General features: G+C 44.2%; 1 protein-coding gene across 4 annotated transcripts in view; it reads right to left on the reverse strand.

The window, feature by feature from the left end:
- The window catches only part of Dpp6 (dipeptidyl peptidase like 6), a 945,197-nt gene that overhangs the window by 646,621 nt on the left and 283,009 nt on the right, over nucleotides 1-15,567 (reverse strand). The gene's annotated exons all lie outside the window — the stretch shown is intronic.

Consider the following 15,567-nt stretch of genomic DNA (forward strand, 5'->3'; position numbering starts at 1 on the left):
GTCTTCTCCATGGCGCAGTGAAGATCGAATTGCAAAGGTGCAGAGTCTGAGGAGCATGAAATACTCGGGATTTACGTGGCGCCATGGGTCATGGGTCACAACTGGGCTCAGGGTACAACAGGTGAGAGGTAGGATGGGAAAGGGAGCCTGCTGAGTGGTTACTAGCAACATGGACTTGAGATTCAACTCTGTACAACTGAGTGCAGAGGCCCTCAAACTGGGAACTGGTGGCTGTTTGCTGGAGAGTTGCACAGAATGGCCGCCTGCTGTCCAGAGCCTCTGGTCACACAGAACGAGACACAAGAGCTACAGTGGGCAGGAGACCTGGGTTTAGATGCTGCTCTTATTACTTCTATTAGTACATCTCCATTTTGGGTATTTGGACCAGTCCTCCCCTTGTGAATGATGTCATCCAATAAGGAAGGGACCGGGTGCCATTCCCCCAGGTCCTGGCCCTCCCCTGAGCCTTCCTTACAAGAACACTTCTGACGCCTTTGATTAGCTATCGGGAGATGGAGGCGGAGTGAAATTCAATCTTCCTTTGAACACTCATCCCTGTTCTTGGTGTTGTGCTCAGAATGAATTATTCATAGGTTAAGAGCTTCAACATGTACAAGCAGATAAATGCACAGTGAAGATCCAGAGGTGTCTAGGAAAGCAAAAGGCCCCCTGAGAAATCCTCAAATGTGCTCCCTGTCCATGCCACCCAATAAATTCTCAGCACCAGACTGTTTTGAGAAGTCGCGGTAGCTGTGAAATATGACTATGAGGCGTCCGTCATCGTCGGAGCACACTTGCTGGTGTTACCAAAGCAAGCTCCACCGTGGGCAACGCACCTGACTTTGACAAAGTGCTGCAGGAAGAGCTCATTAGTCCTCCCAGCCATACATCATGTGTGTCCAATTTTCTAGTCACTGACAAATGATCTTCATAAAATATGACTAAATTGTCCAGGAAGCAAAATTTCTCAAGGTCTAGACAAAAATATCAGGGAAGCTTGACCCCTTCCCCTTAGGTGCATTTCCTAAGATCATCCATCAGCTACAGATGATGCAGCCTCACACTGCAGGGTGACACAGAGGGGAGTGTGATTCCAGGGAGATGAGGCAATGCATGATCCGTGAGGCCACATGGACATTCAGGTGGCACCGAATGGACAAACGAGAAGGTAGATGAGAGGCATAGTGAAACCAGAGAGGAAGAAGACTGAAAACGCATGTTCAACCCTTGGAGTTATCACTGTTTTCCTCCTCTACTCGTCCAGGTCCTCTTGTAGTGAATCACCCACATCTTCAGTGCTTTGTGGGTGAAGGAAAACTGAGATGTTTTAGGGAAACTAATACTGTTAGTAGGGTTAATGAGTAACTTCCTACAACTGTTAGGAAGGAATAGGACTCAGGAGAGGGGTTTGTTGAGTAGACGGTGGCTCTATGACAGATGCTGGCCTTGAGCTGAGTAAGTGGCACCATCTCTCTGTGATTGTCACTCTGTCTGTTCGGAGCAGTGTTGTGAGCAGGTGACCACTTGAGGGGCAGAAATCAAATGTATGATTAGAGAACTCATCCTTGACAAGGCTAATTGATCAGCAAATTGCTCCTATGAGTCTGGCCTCTGAGTCTGAGTAGTTGTATTACTCCAGTCCTCAAAACACTTCCTGCTTATGGTTCTTTAGTTTGCAGGTTGATTGGAACATGACACCAATTCATCCACCATGAAATTCTGGGGATGGCTTGTAATGGTGTGATTTTAGAGACAAATGCTGTACATGTTAACGCTGAGGGAGAAACAATGATTAAAACACTAGGAAAAAAGGTGATAGGGAAAGAGGGCTATCCAACATGAAAGGGAGAAGTAGGGGGATTATAGCCATCTGTGCAGTTATCCCCTTGCAATTTCATGATAAATATGAATGTGAACAGATACAAGATCTATCCTAAGGAAGATGCTAAAAAGTAAGAAACATTTTTCATACTCTAGTTGAGGAGCCAACTTGAGAGCAAAGGAACCTGCACGCATGGGAACGTTAAGTGGCCACCAGAAAGGCTAGTGTGTGGCTGAGAGCTGGGCTCCCATAGACACCAAGGAGGGTGTAGAGGCAGGGCCTCACAGGCCCTGTCCTATGTGGGGACCCTCAGTCTGGGAGTTGTAGACACCCAATAATCTGTGATTCTGGGAACAGCTTCATCTTTGAGGTACAAGACCTAGAAGAACATGGAGGAGCTAGTGTTCACTGTGGGAAGGAGTGAGTGGGTAAGGAAAGGAGCGGGAGTTAAAAGTCTTAATGTAAAGATCCCTCACCATGTCTTAATATGAAATCTACATGAGTGTTTAGGCTGTGTATTTTTTGGTTTTGTTGCAAGGCTAAACACTTCACCTCTTTTCTGACACACCTTCCATTTTCTACACTTTCTTTCCCAAGTGTCTTGCTTTGCTTAACTCTTCTCTTGCCATTCTTGGGATTATACATGTGTGTGTTGAAAGAAAGAAAGAGAAGTGGAAGGGGAGAGAGGTAGGGAGGAAAGTGAAAGGAAGGAAAGAATGAACTCCTCAGTATTGCTGAGTGCTCACAGTGCATAAGTGGACCTGCTGTCTGTGGGGTCTCTCTGGACTGCAGAGACAGCATAGACGATTAAATCTAAATGCAGGGCTGCGTGTGCAGGTAGACCGAAGCCCAGGATGTACATAAGATAAACAATTTGAATGCATAATGCTGGAGAAGCCTCGCAGCAACAGCAGGTAGAGGGTAGGGGGCCTGCTCTGGTAAGTAATGAGAAGACATGGATACCCAGAGAGGACAGTGAGGATGAAGAAGGGTTTAGCACACAGCCATGCCCCCAACCCAAGGACACACCTTCAGAGGACTGGGGCTTGTGGACTCAGAGCAGGGGCTCCTCGTGAACCTGGAGAGAGCAGCCTGGGGTGGGAAGGTGGCCTGGGCTCTGGTGGGCTCCACAGCTCAGGTGACTTGGGTGGCCTTGAAGACCTCAGGCTGTTTGTCATCAGCAAGTGCAGGTGTGTGTCTGTGGGGGGGCAAGTCCACCTCTGGGAGGGCAATAATCAACCACAGAGATAGGGTGTGTAGTTCCCTGCTGGGTGGCAGGCCATGAGGCTGGAAAGGGACTGAGACCTGTGAGAAGGAAAGGAGTAGAGAGAGGATGGAGTCTACTGAGAGGGTGGAGGAAGCACTGCAGGGGTGGGGGGACATCTCTCCTTCTCTTCCACAACTCTCTCTTGGAGCATTTGCTCTGGCAGAAGCCAAAAGCTATATCACAAAGAGGGAAAATGCTGTATTTTAAAGACATAATGACTCTGTTAAGCCATATTTTCCAGAGTACAGAGGAGTTGAGTGATCTGTTGGTCATGTTTTATATTCGAGGATTAGTGGGTTGGGTCTGGACTCCAGGTAAGTTGGTCAGACCTGGGTCCTGCCCTCAATGGGCTTGTAATACCCGAGGAGAGGGGAGACAAGATGGGTCACACACACACATGCACACACACACACACATATGCGCGTACACACACACCGAGCCAAACTTGGCCCTCAGCCTCTCCTCTCAGACTGACAATTTCTCAGAAGACAGTCTCACTATATAACCATGAATACTAATACCTATTTTTTAAATATAAATCATCATCACTGTTGTTCTAAAATAAGTGATACTAGTTGTAAAATGTCAAGACTAATATAGAAAGAATGAAGTGGAAATCATTATTTAATCATTTCACACTGAGATAGTCAATATACTTGTTATATTTTTTGCTGGTATATTATTTTTGCTGGTATTTGTAATTTATTATTTAAGAGATTTGGTCTCTGTGTCACTTTAGAGTTCACTGTCCCACTGTTTGCATTTAATGTTGTAACATAGATTTTCTCATATAATAAAAAATTCTTCTGAAGTATGATTATAACAATGGCATAATGTTCTATGTACAGACATAGCACAAATACCAAGATATACAGTATTTTACCTTATCATCCACCAAGCATAAAAAGATTGCCTCATAGTAACTCACCACATTAGTGACTTCATTCACATATATATATATATATATATACATATATATATATTCTTACAGAAATACCCACTGATGGCATTCAATTCTTATCATTTTCTATAATGAGTTAGTGGATTGATAATTGGGGACCTTTATCAAGTCACACAGTATCTCTGAGGGATTTTTTCCTTGCTGTAAAAAAGAGGTATGCCACTATTTACAACTTTTCACTATCATACATACCACTGAGTGTATATTATGATAGATAAGTCTTTGTGTGCATAAAATGGCAGAGTAAGACACCCAGCTGCCTTTTTGTTGTGATTAATGTAAATAATTTAAGGTCTTTTGAGCCCTATCCAAGCTGCAGCTGCCTGAGCTATCAGGAAAACTACAGCAGCATCTCACACCAGCCCCTTCCTCCCCTCCCCATCTGGGCTGTTCATGGATGGGCACAGTCAGGTCTCCCAGCCTCCCCAGTGAGCACCTGCTTATATTCACCTGGCCAGCAGCTCCTGGGGCCCAAGGGTCATACCTCTAATGTGAACTGTGAGCAGACACCCCATTCTCTCTCCTACATCTCCCTCAGCTTGCTCTCTCCATGAATGTCTCCTGTCTCTGCCACAGGACATACAACTGCCCTGAATATTGGCCTTTCAGATACTAGCCATAGCATTTCCTCAGAGGGGTGTTAGGGATACCCCAAGAAACAAAAAAGACTTTGTGAAGGATTCTTATTTTCCCTTCAAAATGGTATCTTTTGCCTAATTCTTGTCAAGTTGCAGTCTTCTTGAAGAGCCTGTCATCTAGCGATGACCCTACCTCTTTCTTTTCTGTTTAATTAGGATTGTCACTGACTTAGAAAGAACACTGTTTGAAGACAAAGAGGGTTCCCTTTGCTTCCATCTTCTACGAGTATTTCCAAAAGGGGGGATCCAAACCTCAAGGCTAGTAGTGAGCCTTGCCATTCAGAACACAATCTGTCAACTTAGCCCTTGCCCTCGCTCCTGCAAGACATTATCAGAAAGCTTTAGGAAGTAGTGGATGATGCATCCTCAAGTCTCTACCAAAAGCTTGGAGAGCTGAGGCATCTCCCACACCCCAGAATAAAGATAACACAAGTAGAAAGAAGCAGCAATTCAAGGTGCCACACAATGCAACACCAAGTGAGGAGACTCATGAAAAGCAAGAAAGGGCAGCTTTGCTCCCATGGTAAGTAACCTACCTCCATGGACCAGCACCAGATTTTCTAGCCTTACCCAGCAGAGCAGTACACTGTTGGGAACTTCCCTACCTCTTAAGTCAGTTCAGTTTTGTATTCTCCAGCATTGAAGGGAGCTGTGCACTCACATGCCCGAGAATGACCAGGACAGATCATGATGTCAGAGACCCCTCTATCACGGACATTATTGTATACTAAATGACAATGTGCTCCATATAGTGTGTACGTATATAATATTTTTAATCATTCTAGTTGTTCAACATTCTTACCCCAATCCTCCTTTCCAGACTTCAAAACAACTTGGGAACAGCTCATTCTTTTATGCCCACAGGGATTAAAGGAAAAGACTTTAACCAAAACACGGAAGACACTTCAATGTGGAACACAATGTAATGCAACACAAATGGGTCTGTGAAGGTGGTAAGGATGTATGGTGCAATTCTGTCCCATCATATGGAACCTCGGTGTGCCCATCAAGTGCCAAAATGTCTCGCCTGCCTCATTTTTCATTTACTAACTTGGAAAAGAGAATAACTGGCAGAGATTGCAAGAAAAAGTTGGGATGGGGAGATGTACTAAGAGGAGGATGCAACAGAACATGTGAAAGTGAGGGTGGTGTGTGTGTGTGTGTGTGTGGTGTGTGTGAGTGTGGTGGTGAGTGTGACATGTGGGATATGTGTGTGTCTGATGTTCTAAGGAGAAGTGGCACTTGCTTCTACCACACATACAACTGGAATTGCAAAGACAAGGTGAAGGTTAGCATAGCTCTTGCACAAGGGCAACACAAATTCCTGATGTGTTCTGTATCTTTGCAGAATGCCAAGTGATAGATGTGGAAGGATAAATGAAGGTAGAGAAATTGCCATTTTGTAACCACTATAATAATACTTGATTCAAGCAAGAATCATTAGGGATAGCAAAATTAGTAGAGAAGAACTGATGAAGCAAAAGATATGAATATAGTATTAAAAGACTTTCACACAAATTCCTTGCTAATTTCATAGGAAATAAGCAACTTCACAGTAGAAAAGGCTGGCAGAAGCCACCTTAAACAAGAGATAATAGGTAATATCACCACAGGACAAACTGACAGTGTGGGACCCCAATAAGATGCATTTCGAGGACACAGTATCATTTCTGTGGGACTAGGGTCAAAATTCTAATTATGAGGAAAATCAAACATATTAGTGGAATGTATTGTACAGAATAAGTGATCTGTTCTCTTAAAAACAATAAAGATCATACAAAATAAAGTACAATGGAAGGAATATTCCAGCTGGAAGGAGATTAAGGAGGCATGGCATACACCAGGTGACCTGGATCTAATGACAAGGTAAGAGTTTCTCAATACACTATTGGAACAAGTGAAATTAGAAGAACAATCCTATATTGGATAATGTTGTATTGATTGTAGTGACTGAACTGTGCTACTATAAGAAAACATCCTTTCTATGTTGTAGGTAAAAACATATTTTAGTGTTTATGGTAAAATGCCATGATTTGAACAACAAATTCTCTGAAATTGATCAGCAAAAAGATTTCATGACATATACATGGAGAAAGAGAGAGAGAGAAAGAGAGAGAGAGAGAGAATTGAGAAACCCCTTTGAACATTGATTTTGGAATTAATAACGAAACACAGGACTATAAAATAGGTACTATGTGGGAGAGTACTTGTGGGAGGGGGAGAGGGAAGGAAGGGGATGAAGGTGAGGGAGTATGGTTGATAGGCTTCATATACATACATGAAACAGAACCATGAAACCTCTTGTGATTGCTGTAAGTGGGACAGGAAGGGGCTTGTGAGGGGGAGATGGTAGGAGTGACCTAAGCAATGTACAGTGAAAACTTATTCAGAACTGTCACAATAAATCCCCCATATACAACAAATATATCCTAATTTTTTTTATAAAAAGCAAGTGGAGAAAAATGTAATGGTTGGTGAAGGATACAAGGAAGTTCTTTGTGCTGTTTTTGAAGCCATTTTGTAATCTGAAATTCTATCACAACAAAACCTCACACTGCAAAGGTGGGAAGTGGGTGGACAGATGACTGGACTTGTGGTGGATTCCTTTCCCTTTGTATCATATCAAGGAAAAGTAAGTACAACCCTAGAACATTGCTGAGAGCCCTCAAGGGTGAGCCCACCCTCCTCTGCCAAGCACCAAGTCCAGCCATCCTACATAGAACTTGACCTGAGACCTCTGGGAAACCCTGCCATTTCTGAACTTCACCTTGAATCATTTGTAAAATGGCATCATGATCGAAATGCTACATCACTTTCCGTTGACCCAATCTCTTCATCCACTCCATTGGGATGGTCAGAGTTGACTGGTCCAAGAAGCATGGGGGAGGAACACTGTCTGACTTTCTGAGGCCACGTGGGTAGGAAGAGAAGAGGGGTGCTAAGCAGCAGGTAGTTTCCTTTCTCTTAGAGACCTTCTTCTCCACCATTGGGCCTCACTAGTGGCTCAGTTCAGCTTTCCTTCCTCTCAAGCAAAAAGTGACTGCCCTAATACTGGAAGGGGCTTTCACAATTAATGGAGTTAGGCCTGTGGTTACCTGAAAATCACAGAACACATTCCCTGCCTACAGGGAGGGCTGATGGAGACTTTTCATCTGCCAGGGTAACAACAGGAAAGTGCATTCAGCTAAACCAGGGTGAATAAGCCATGAGAAGTTTTCTCAAAAGAGGGTTGAGATGTGTAAGGCTTTGATTGCTGGCTTGAGACCCAGTGCCTGTGAGACCTGTGCACAGGGAGTGAGAGCTCTCCTCTTCTCTGAGTGACTGTGTGATCCATTTCCCTCTCATTCTCTCCAGGGTAAGCCCCAGACCTAAAGGCTGCACAATCACCACTACAGAATTGCAAAGAATTGAATTTTGGAAGTAGCCACTCAGACTGTTTACATCTCCAAGCTAATATGGAAAAGGGTTAAGGATTGCAGTTAGAGGGAAGGTAAATAAAAGCCAAGTACTGGGTTTCACTTTCCTTGTAGGCTTTGCTGGACATCTGGGGCCCCGGCAGCCCATTCCTTCTCTTTACTTCGCTTTACTGCTCTCCTTACAGACTCAGAAACAAATCTCCACCTCTGCAGGGGCCTGCATGGACTGCTGGTGGTGACTGCTGTTATTTTGAGTTTCTGGAAGAATATTCTCTTTGATACACAAAGGATCCCTATTTCAAATAATGAAACACTCTTTAGGGGGTTATCTTATGTACATAGGTGACTACAAACCTTAGATTTCATGACATGCTTCCCACATGCACATTTCACAATTCACATTCAACTGGATGAAAGAGGACTGAATGTTGCAAGTCAGTTAGCAACTGGATCCTACAGGTCACCCAGATCCTCCAGCCTTGCTCATAGACCAACAGGCGAGCATCGTACTTTACTGGGGGAAGCGGACACTTGTCTCTCACTAAGTGGATCTGTAGTTCTGGTACTGGTGTTGGCAGCATCACTCTCCTACTCTCAGTGAGGGCCTGGCAGGGTGACAACTAGGGACATGAAGCTTCCTTGCTGCTTGACACCATGGCTCGCTCCAGAGATACAATTCAGAATTCACCCACTTTCTCCAAGCTGCAGGTGAACAGAGACTTCAAAGGCTGGCTTGTCATGGGTTTGTAGGCGTGGAAATGGAGGGAGGAGCTTCTTATGGAGTTTAGAACTAGACACTCAGGCCTGACTGAAATTCCTTGTGAATAAAACACATGGCTTTAACTTTAGGGAAGCATTGCAACACCAAGTTGGTTGTTTTCAACTTTGAAGTTTTGACACTTGATAATTGTGCTAATAAAGATTAAAATCTTGCTCTGTAAGCAATTTAACCACAGGGGATTGAAGTTGATTTTGATGACTTGTTTGCATGTCAATTCAATTTCTTGAACAGGGTGGATGGGTTTTAGTGAGTGTGTGAGAATTACTGTCTGCATGTGTGCAGCAGCAGTACAGCAGGAGTGGGCTGCTGACTAAAGCACCTACTGTGGACCAGGTGTGGCCCTGGATACTTTGTTTTCCATTTAATACCCAAAGCAGCGTTACAAGACAACTAGTACCATTGCCCCAACTTCATTGAGGAGACTCTTGAGGGGCTTGGTGAGTTGACCTGGGATTTGAGCCAAATTCATCTGGTTCAAATTTCAACTTTCTTGCTTCACACATTGCTGCCTCTGTCTAGGCAGGAATCTCCTCACAGCATCTCTGATAATTGGACTTCAATCTATTTGAACATCTTGAGTGAAAGAAAACAATCACAATTGGGGACACATCACATTCTGCATGTAGAGTTTGGATGGAAACATTGACTTGCAGCGAGCCAAAGCCCACTCTCTTACATCCCTGCCCAGAGAGAGCCCAAGTTAAGCCTTCCTGAGCCCTCCTTGAGAAATCCAGCTCCATTGCCATGAGACAATTTTCAGAATAAACAGCATTGGTCTTTTCAACCATTCCTCACTCCCTGAGGTACCCAGACTCTTCCTGCCCTGGCTGCTGTTTTCTAGAGCAGCGTGCCCAGGCATCTTCTGCAGTGAAGGGAGCCCGATTGCACTGGTTGCCCAGTGCTCCAGCAGGGGCCACAGGTGGGCTCTGTGGAAATGAGGCTGGTGTCAGAGCAACTCTTTTAAACTTGACTAACTTGTAATTCCATACAGTTTAAATACCATGTGCAGTTAGCAGCTCTGGTATACACACAGAGATGGACCTCCCCCAAAAAGTACAGAGTCTATGAAAAACACATCCCCTGGAACCAAACACATGAAATTGGTTGTCACTTCACTCTTATTCACACAGGCCCACATGGTGTCCACTTTCCTGGTGGCCAGGTCACCCAGATGATTCAACTTGCACTGAGAATTGATGAAAATGCTGAGACTTGTGCACATCTGCCACTTAAAGTCCTGTCTCCTCAATTGTTATTTGGTGTTCCCAGCCAGCATCCCCAGAGCTCCACCCAGGCTGAGCAGAAGGAAGCAACCAGCACAGCCTGGGAGCTGTCTGATCAGGGAACAGGCATCCCACAACTTATGCCACTTTAAAGACAATAACCCTTGAAGAATGGAGTTCACCAAGCAACAAGTCTTGGAAAGAAAGTAGTTTTTGAGAGAGATGGCAGATGACATGTCCGGGAAGTCAGCACCTACTGTGGTGGGGTCAATGTCCAATAGGTAAGAATGAAATGCAGCTACAAGCCCAAGGCCCGATTCCAGTGACTGGCAGAAGTGCTGGGGTGAAGGGGGAGCCCAGGCTTTCCTGAGAAGAGGCCTAGGAGGCAATCTAGCCATGCAGGTGGTCTTGCATTCAGCCAAGGTACTGGTGCAAGCTGTGCACCATGAGGGGCTCCAGGTCACTCCAACCACGTGGTCACAACACTGGACAAGACGGCAGATTCCAACAAAAAAATATGACACTTCCACTCCAGCACAATTAAAAATACAAGAGAGGGTCAGTCTTTACAGCAGGTGTGCAGTTCACAGAATGCCCACGTAACTTTCATCGCTGAGCTCAGTGTGTGGAGACTCAACATTCATGGAACAAGGCCCCATTCTCTAGTCGGGATGTTGGTCCAGTATGCTGTGTGCCTATGGGTGTGCATTTAGCAGTTCCAAATGCGGTCGCTTTGGGCCATTGACACTCCTTTTATACTTGACCACTGAGTTACATAACTGAACAATTTTGAACAAACATCTGGTTAAAAAGTCTAAAAGGACAGCATAGGACAAAGGGGCCTGTTCCACTATAGCCCCCTGGTTATCTCTTGGTCTGGCTTCAGGATGCACAGGAGAGAAACTGCAGAGAAGAGCAGTTCTGTGCTGTCAGGATGCTCTCCGACATGCTTGCAAATCTTTCCTAGTCAGAAGTGCTCCTCCTGCTCTCCAAGCTTCCCTCATCCTTCTTTGCTCTTTTCCTTCCATACTCCCATCCTGATAGCTTCCCCCATAGTCCCTGCCACCCTGCTTGCTCTCACTTGAGCTTCTCTCCACCCAGGCAGCAGCAACCATTTTTCACTATGCACCCCAGCTGGATCCATCTTTTAAAAGAACGATCTGGGTCTCGTTGACTAAGTGCTTGCTTAAACTCCGCAGTTACTTCCTGTTACTCTTCAAATAAGGCAAAAATCTTGGCCTGGCTCTTTTGAGGTAGTGAGCACCAACTCATGTCCCTTTCTCAGGGAAGATGATATGACATAATCATACATCTCATTCCAGCCATGGGTGGGTGGTGTCTCTGGACCTCATCAGGTTTACACTGATTTACTGATTGCCTTTAGTTATAAGATTATTTAATAGACACTGTCTTCACTAGCTCTGGACTGGACTGGGTAAGATCTGGGCATTTTTCCCACCGCTTGGATACCTGAAATCCTGAGCCTACAAATAGTACAGGTTTGGTATTGAATCCTGAGACAGAACCCACTGGAATCAAGGATGACAGCAGACAGGCAACGTGGCTATCGGGTTCATCCGAACATTTTGCTGATTCTCCAGTACTCACAGAGTTGCCCTCTCTACCTGCTGCCACTTTTCTGGCATGGGAAGTTGATCCCACGCGAAGGCCAGCACAGAACTAAAGTCGAGGGAATGCATCTGCAATCTATCTTACCATTTTACACCACATTTCCTTCCTCCTCAATTGCAGTTCAACATCTTGTGTGTACAGAAAGTTCTCCCAGGTCATCCAGCCCTGCTCACCTGTGGGGTCTGGGAGCCTTTGATTAGTGAAGAGTTTCCCACATTTATATCCACTGCATCTTTGACCTGCCTCATGTCAACTGTTCCTAAAGATGTTGGGAGAAGAAATCATTGAGGACTTAATGTGGCTCTTTTTAAATCACTAAGTACCATGCAGCATCTTCTCGAGGCTTTCAGAAAAGTCCATTTTTGATTTGGGTTAGAAACAAATGCCATGCATAACCTAGATATTAGACAAGAAAGCCAGAGTTCTTTTCAGTTTTCTGATGTTTAACTTTGACACACTTTGGAGGCCTGTTTCTCAATTCCTCACTGCTGGAACTTTTAGTTCAATGACAACAGAGTTCTGGAAAATACGGAATGTGACACTGAACTCACTCCATCATTCACCAAATTTTCAAAGCTTACTAAGTTGGTTCCTTGAATCCGTAGTTCTGCATCCATGGATACAACCAACTGTGGACTGAAAATATTTGAAAAAAATTGCTGAATATGTTTGAAATTCTTTCCTTGACGTTATTCTCTAAGTGATACATCACAACAACTATTTATATAGAATTTCCATTTTACCAGATATTATAAGTAATCCAGAGATGTGTTGCAGTGTACAGGAGGATATGCAAATACTATGCTATTTTATATAAAGGACTTCAGTACCTAAGAATTCTGGGACCCAAGAGGGTTCTGGAACCAATGCCCCTGTGACAGGAATATCAATGGATGACTGTACTGTGTATTTGATAATAATAGGGATTAAAAGGGAGAATAAAATGTTTGTTGTCTGGATGGCAGGTCTACATTAAGGACAAGTCACCACAGAAGTGACATCAGAAGGCAGACAGTGGTAAGGCCAGCTGTGTGAACAGGGAGAGAGCTTCTGGTTCATACAAAGCTGAGATCACTGCAGAATGTCATTAAGGCTTCTGAGCAGAGGGGACCCTCTTTGGGATGGGAAGGAATGTTGACAACTGGATAAAAAGAAACCTAAAGGGACACGGCAGATGAAGTAGCACTGTCAGCTCAGCATGAACAGAGATGGCAACTTCTCAGCACCTGAGCAAGAGGGCTCGTCCTTAATGAAGTGTTTCTCAATTATGAGAAAATTAAAACAAAAGGGAGAGGGATATCATAAGTGTTTTGTAAAGCTAAAGTTTTTTCCCAGTTAAAAATCATGGTATTCATCCTGAAAAATATGTTCTTGCTTGATTGATGTTAAAATGTCTGTGCTTCCATGAAGTTATGGTGATAGAAAATGGCAGTAGAAATTTGTTTCAAGTGAGCTTACTTGGAACAAGGTGGTGTTAGGTTAGACTGCCTCTGTAGCTGGGGGCATGGGGCAGGGGCATCATGGAGGTGGGTGAGGTAGACAGATGGGGTGGAATAAATCCAGATGCCAGCCTGGGAAGATTTAGACCATGGCTCTCTTCACTCTAGGAGTAAAGAAGTTCTTTTGAGAAGGGCTGACATGATGAAAATAGTTTGGGAGATATGCACAGCCTCCTTTTCCAGAAGACACCACTTTCAGGTACATCTTATTGGTAATCCTGTTAAGTCAAATAAACAGCATGCATTTGGTCAGATCACAGTTGTATCATCCTGCTAATGGAAATTCATATTCCTATCCATTCTTACCAAATGGCAGAGCCCAAGCCCGTGCCGCTTTTGATGTCCTCAGATACTATAAAAAGCCCTGAACTTGTTTCTAAGACCTAAGTCAAAATCTCGGCTCCACCATGTTTTCCGGCTAAATGACAAATACAGTTTCTTCAATTTTAAATGAAAGAGAATTCGGTGATGTACTTCACACAAGGCAAAGAAGAGTACATTATGAAGTCTAGTGCACCATATTGATTACAGTATTTTTCTTGGAACCCCCTAGAACACCACTCAGTCTCAATTCTAACATCCAATGTCTAGGTCAAGATTATAAGGTGGCCCTTCTTCCATTTCCCCACATCCCCTCAATACCTTTGATTGAGGAACACCATGGAAATATTCATGCTGGTCTTGATGGATGAAGGTATGTACTCAACAGATGGGAGCTAGTCCCAGAATGGGCTGGAGAGGTAGCACAAGACCTGGTATTTGCTGTCCCATCACCAGGGCTCCAACAGAAAGGTGCCCTGGGCCTGCATGGCTGGTGAGAAGATGGGATCTCTATCCCTTCTTCTTTTATTTAAAACTTCTGAAGCTAAATCCCTTGAGATATACCTGTGTCCATTTATACCTAGATTGTAGACTCAATGAAGATAAATGGGGCTCAAAATTCTGAGCTGAAGCTTAGTGCACTTAAAAGAGAGAGAGAAAGAAGATGAAGGAAGGGGGTGATCGAGGCTTGGGGGATAAGGAACTGAAGACTATGAGCTGAGAGAGGGGATGGGCAAGTCACTGTCTTTCAGAAATTCTGTGACTCTCCGTCAGAAGTTTTTTTAGGTCTTTCTCCTGCTGTTACTCACTCCATGTCCTGGTCTCAAAGAGAGATGAATGGAAGACAGAAAGACACTTTGAGCTCTTGGCTCAGAGCCTGTCTACCTGGGTGGCTGGGCCACGTCTTCTTCAGGGACAGCCACCATGGCCCCCCACTCAGAGCAGGTAGGAAATTCTCAACAGTATGCAGCAGTACAGGATTTGTGCTGGAGAGGTACACAAACCTTTGCCAATGTCCAAATGTTCAAAGTAGTCAGTTAAAAGGTATACCCAGCAACATCCACACAGATGGGAGTTCTTCGATACTTTTCTTTGCAAGGTTTGAGAAAGTGAGGGCTTGCAGGAGCTTCTGCTGGCCATGGGACTAGGGCTAGCAAATGTGATGAGACCAGCACTTGAACTTCAGCCAACCTGTTACAAGACCCTGAGTGTACAGGAGTGATGCAGGTCAGTAGGCAGCATCAAGTACAAGTGACTGTGGGGTTGGCTATTTCCACACTTTATGCATGGAAACAGGACTTGTAGTGTTATTCTGTCTATTCCTGGGATGACTGTAAATGAAATTACCTTACTTCCTGACCCTCCTCACTGGGATAACTGCCATTTGAATCCCAGAAGTATTACTCTAAAACTATGATTCTTTTCTCCATCACACAAACTCAGTTGGATCTATTTTCTAGCCTTGCAGTGAATTCAGATTCTGGTCTACAAATCTGGAAGAGTCGAGAGTATCCAATGCACCCTTACAACAAAACTGTTGTGAAATTGAGTGGAGAGGCAGAAAAGGACTCCCCCAGAGTTCTGGAGTACAAACAGGTGCTAAGCATGGCACTGAATAAGGGTTACTCGTTTATTTTTAATTTTTTATTAGTATGTATTAATGGTACTTATTAGTGGGTTTTAGTATGACATTTTTATGCATGCAGTGTATACTGGGCGAAATCCAACCTCCCTTTCTTCATCCTCCACACCCCTTTCTCAACCTCTAGTACTCAAAGATTCTACATTCAGGGTGAGATTTCTTTAGATTCCACATGGATGAGAAGATGTGGCATTTGTCTTTCTGCACCTAGGTTAACATAATGTCCTCCAGGTTCATCTATGTGGCTGAAATGACAGGATTTCATTCTTCTTTATGGCTGAATTATACACCACATTTTCCTTTTCCATTTGTCAGTTGATGGGCACCTAGGCTGATTGTACAACTTCACTCTTGTGAATAGTGTC

Source organism: Castor canadensis, chromosome 2 (assembly GCF_047511655.1).
Source record: "Castor canadensis chromosome 2, mCasCan1.hap1v2, whole genome shotgun sequence".
Taxonomy (NCBI): domain Eukaryota; kingdom Metazoa; phylum Chordata; class Mammalia; order Rodentia; family Castoridae; genus Castor; species Castor canadensis.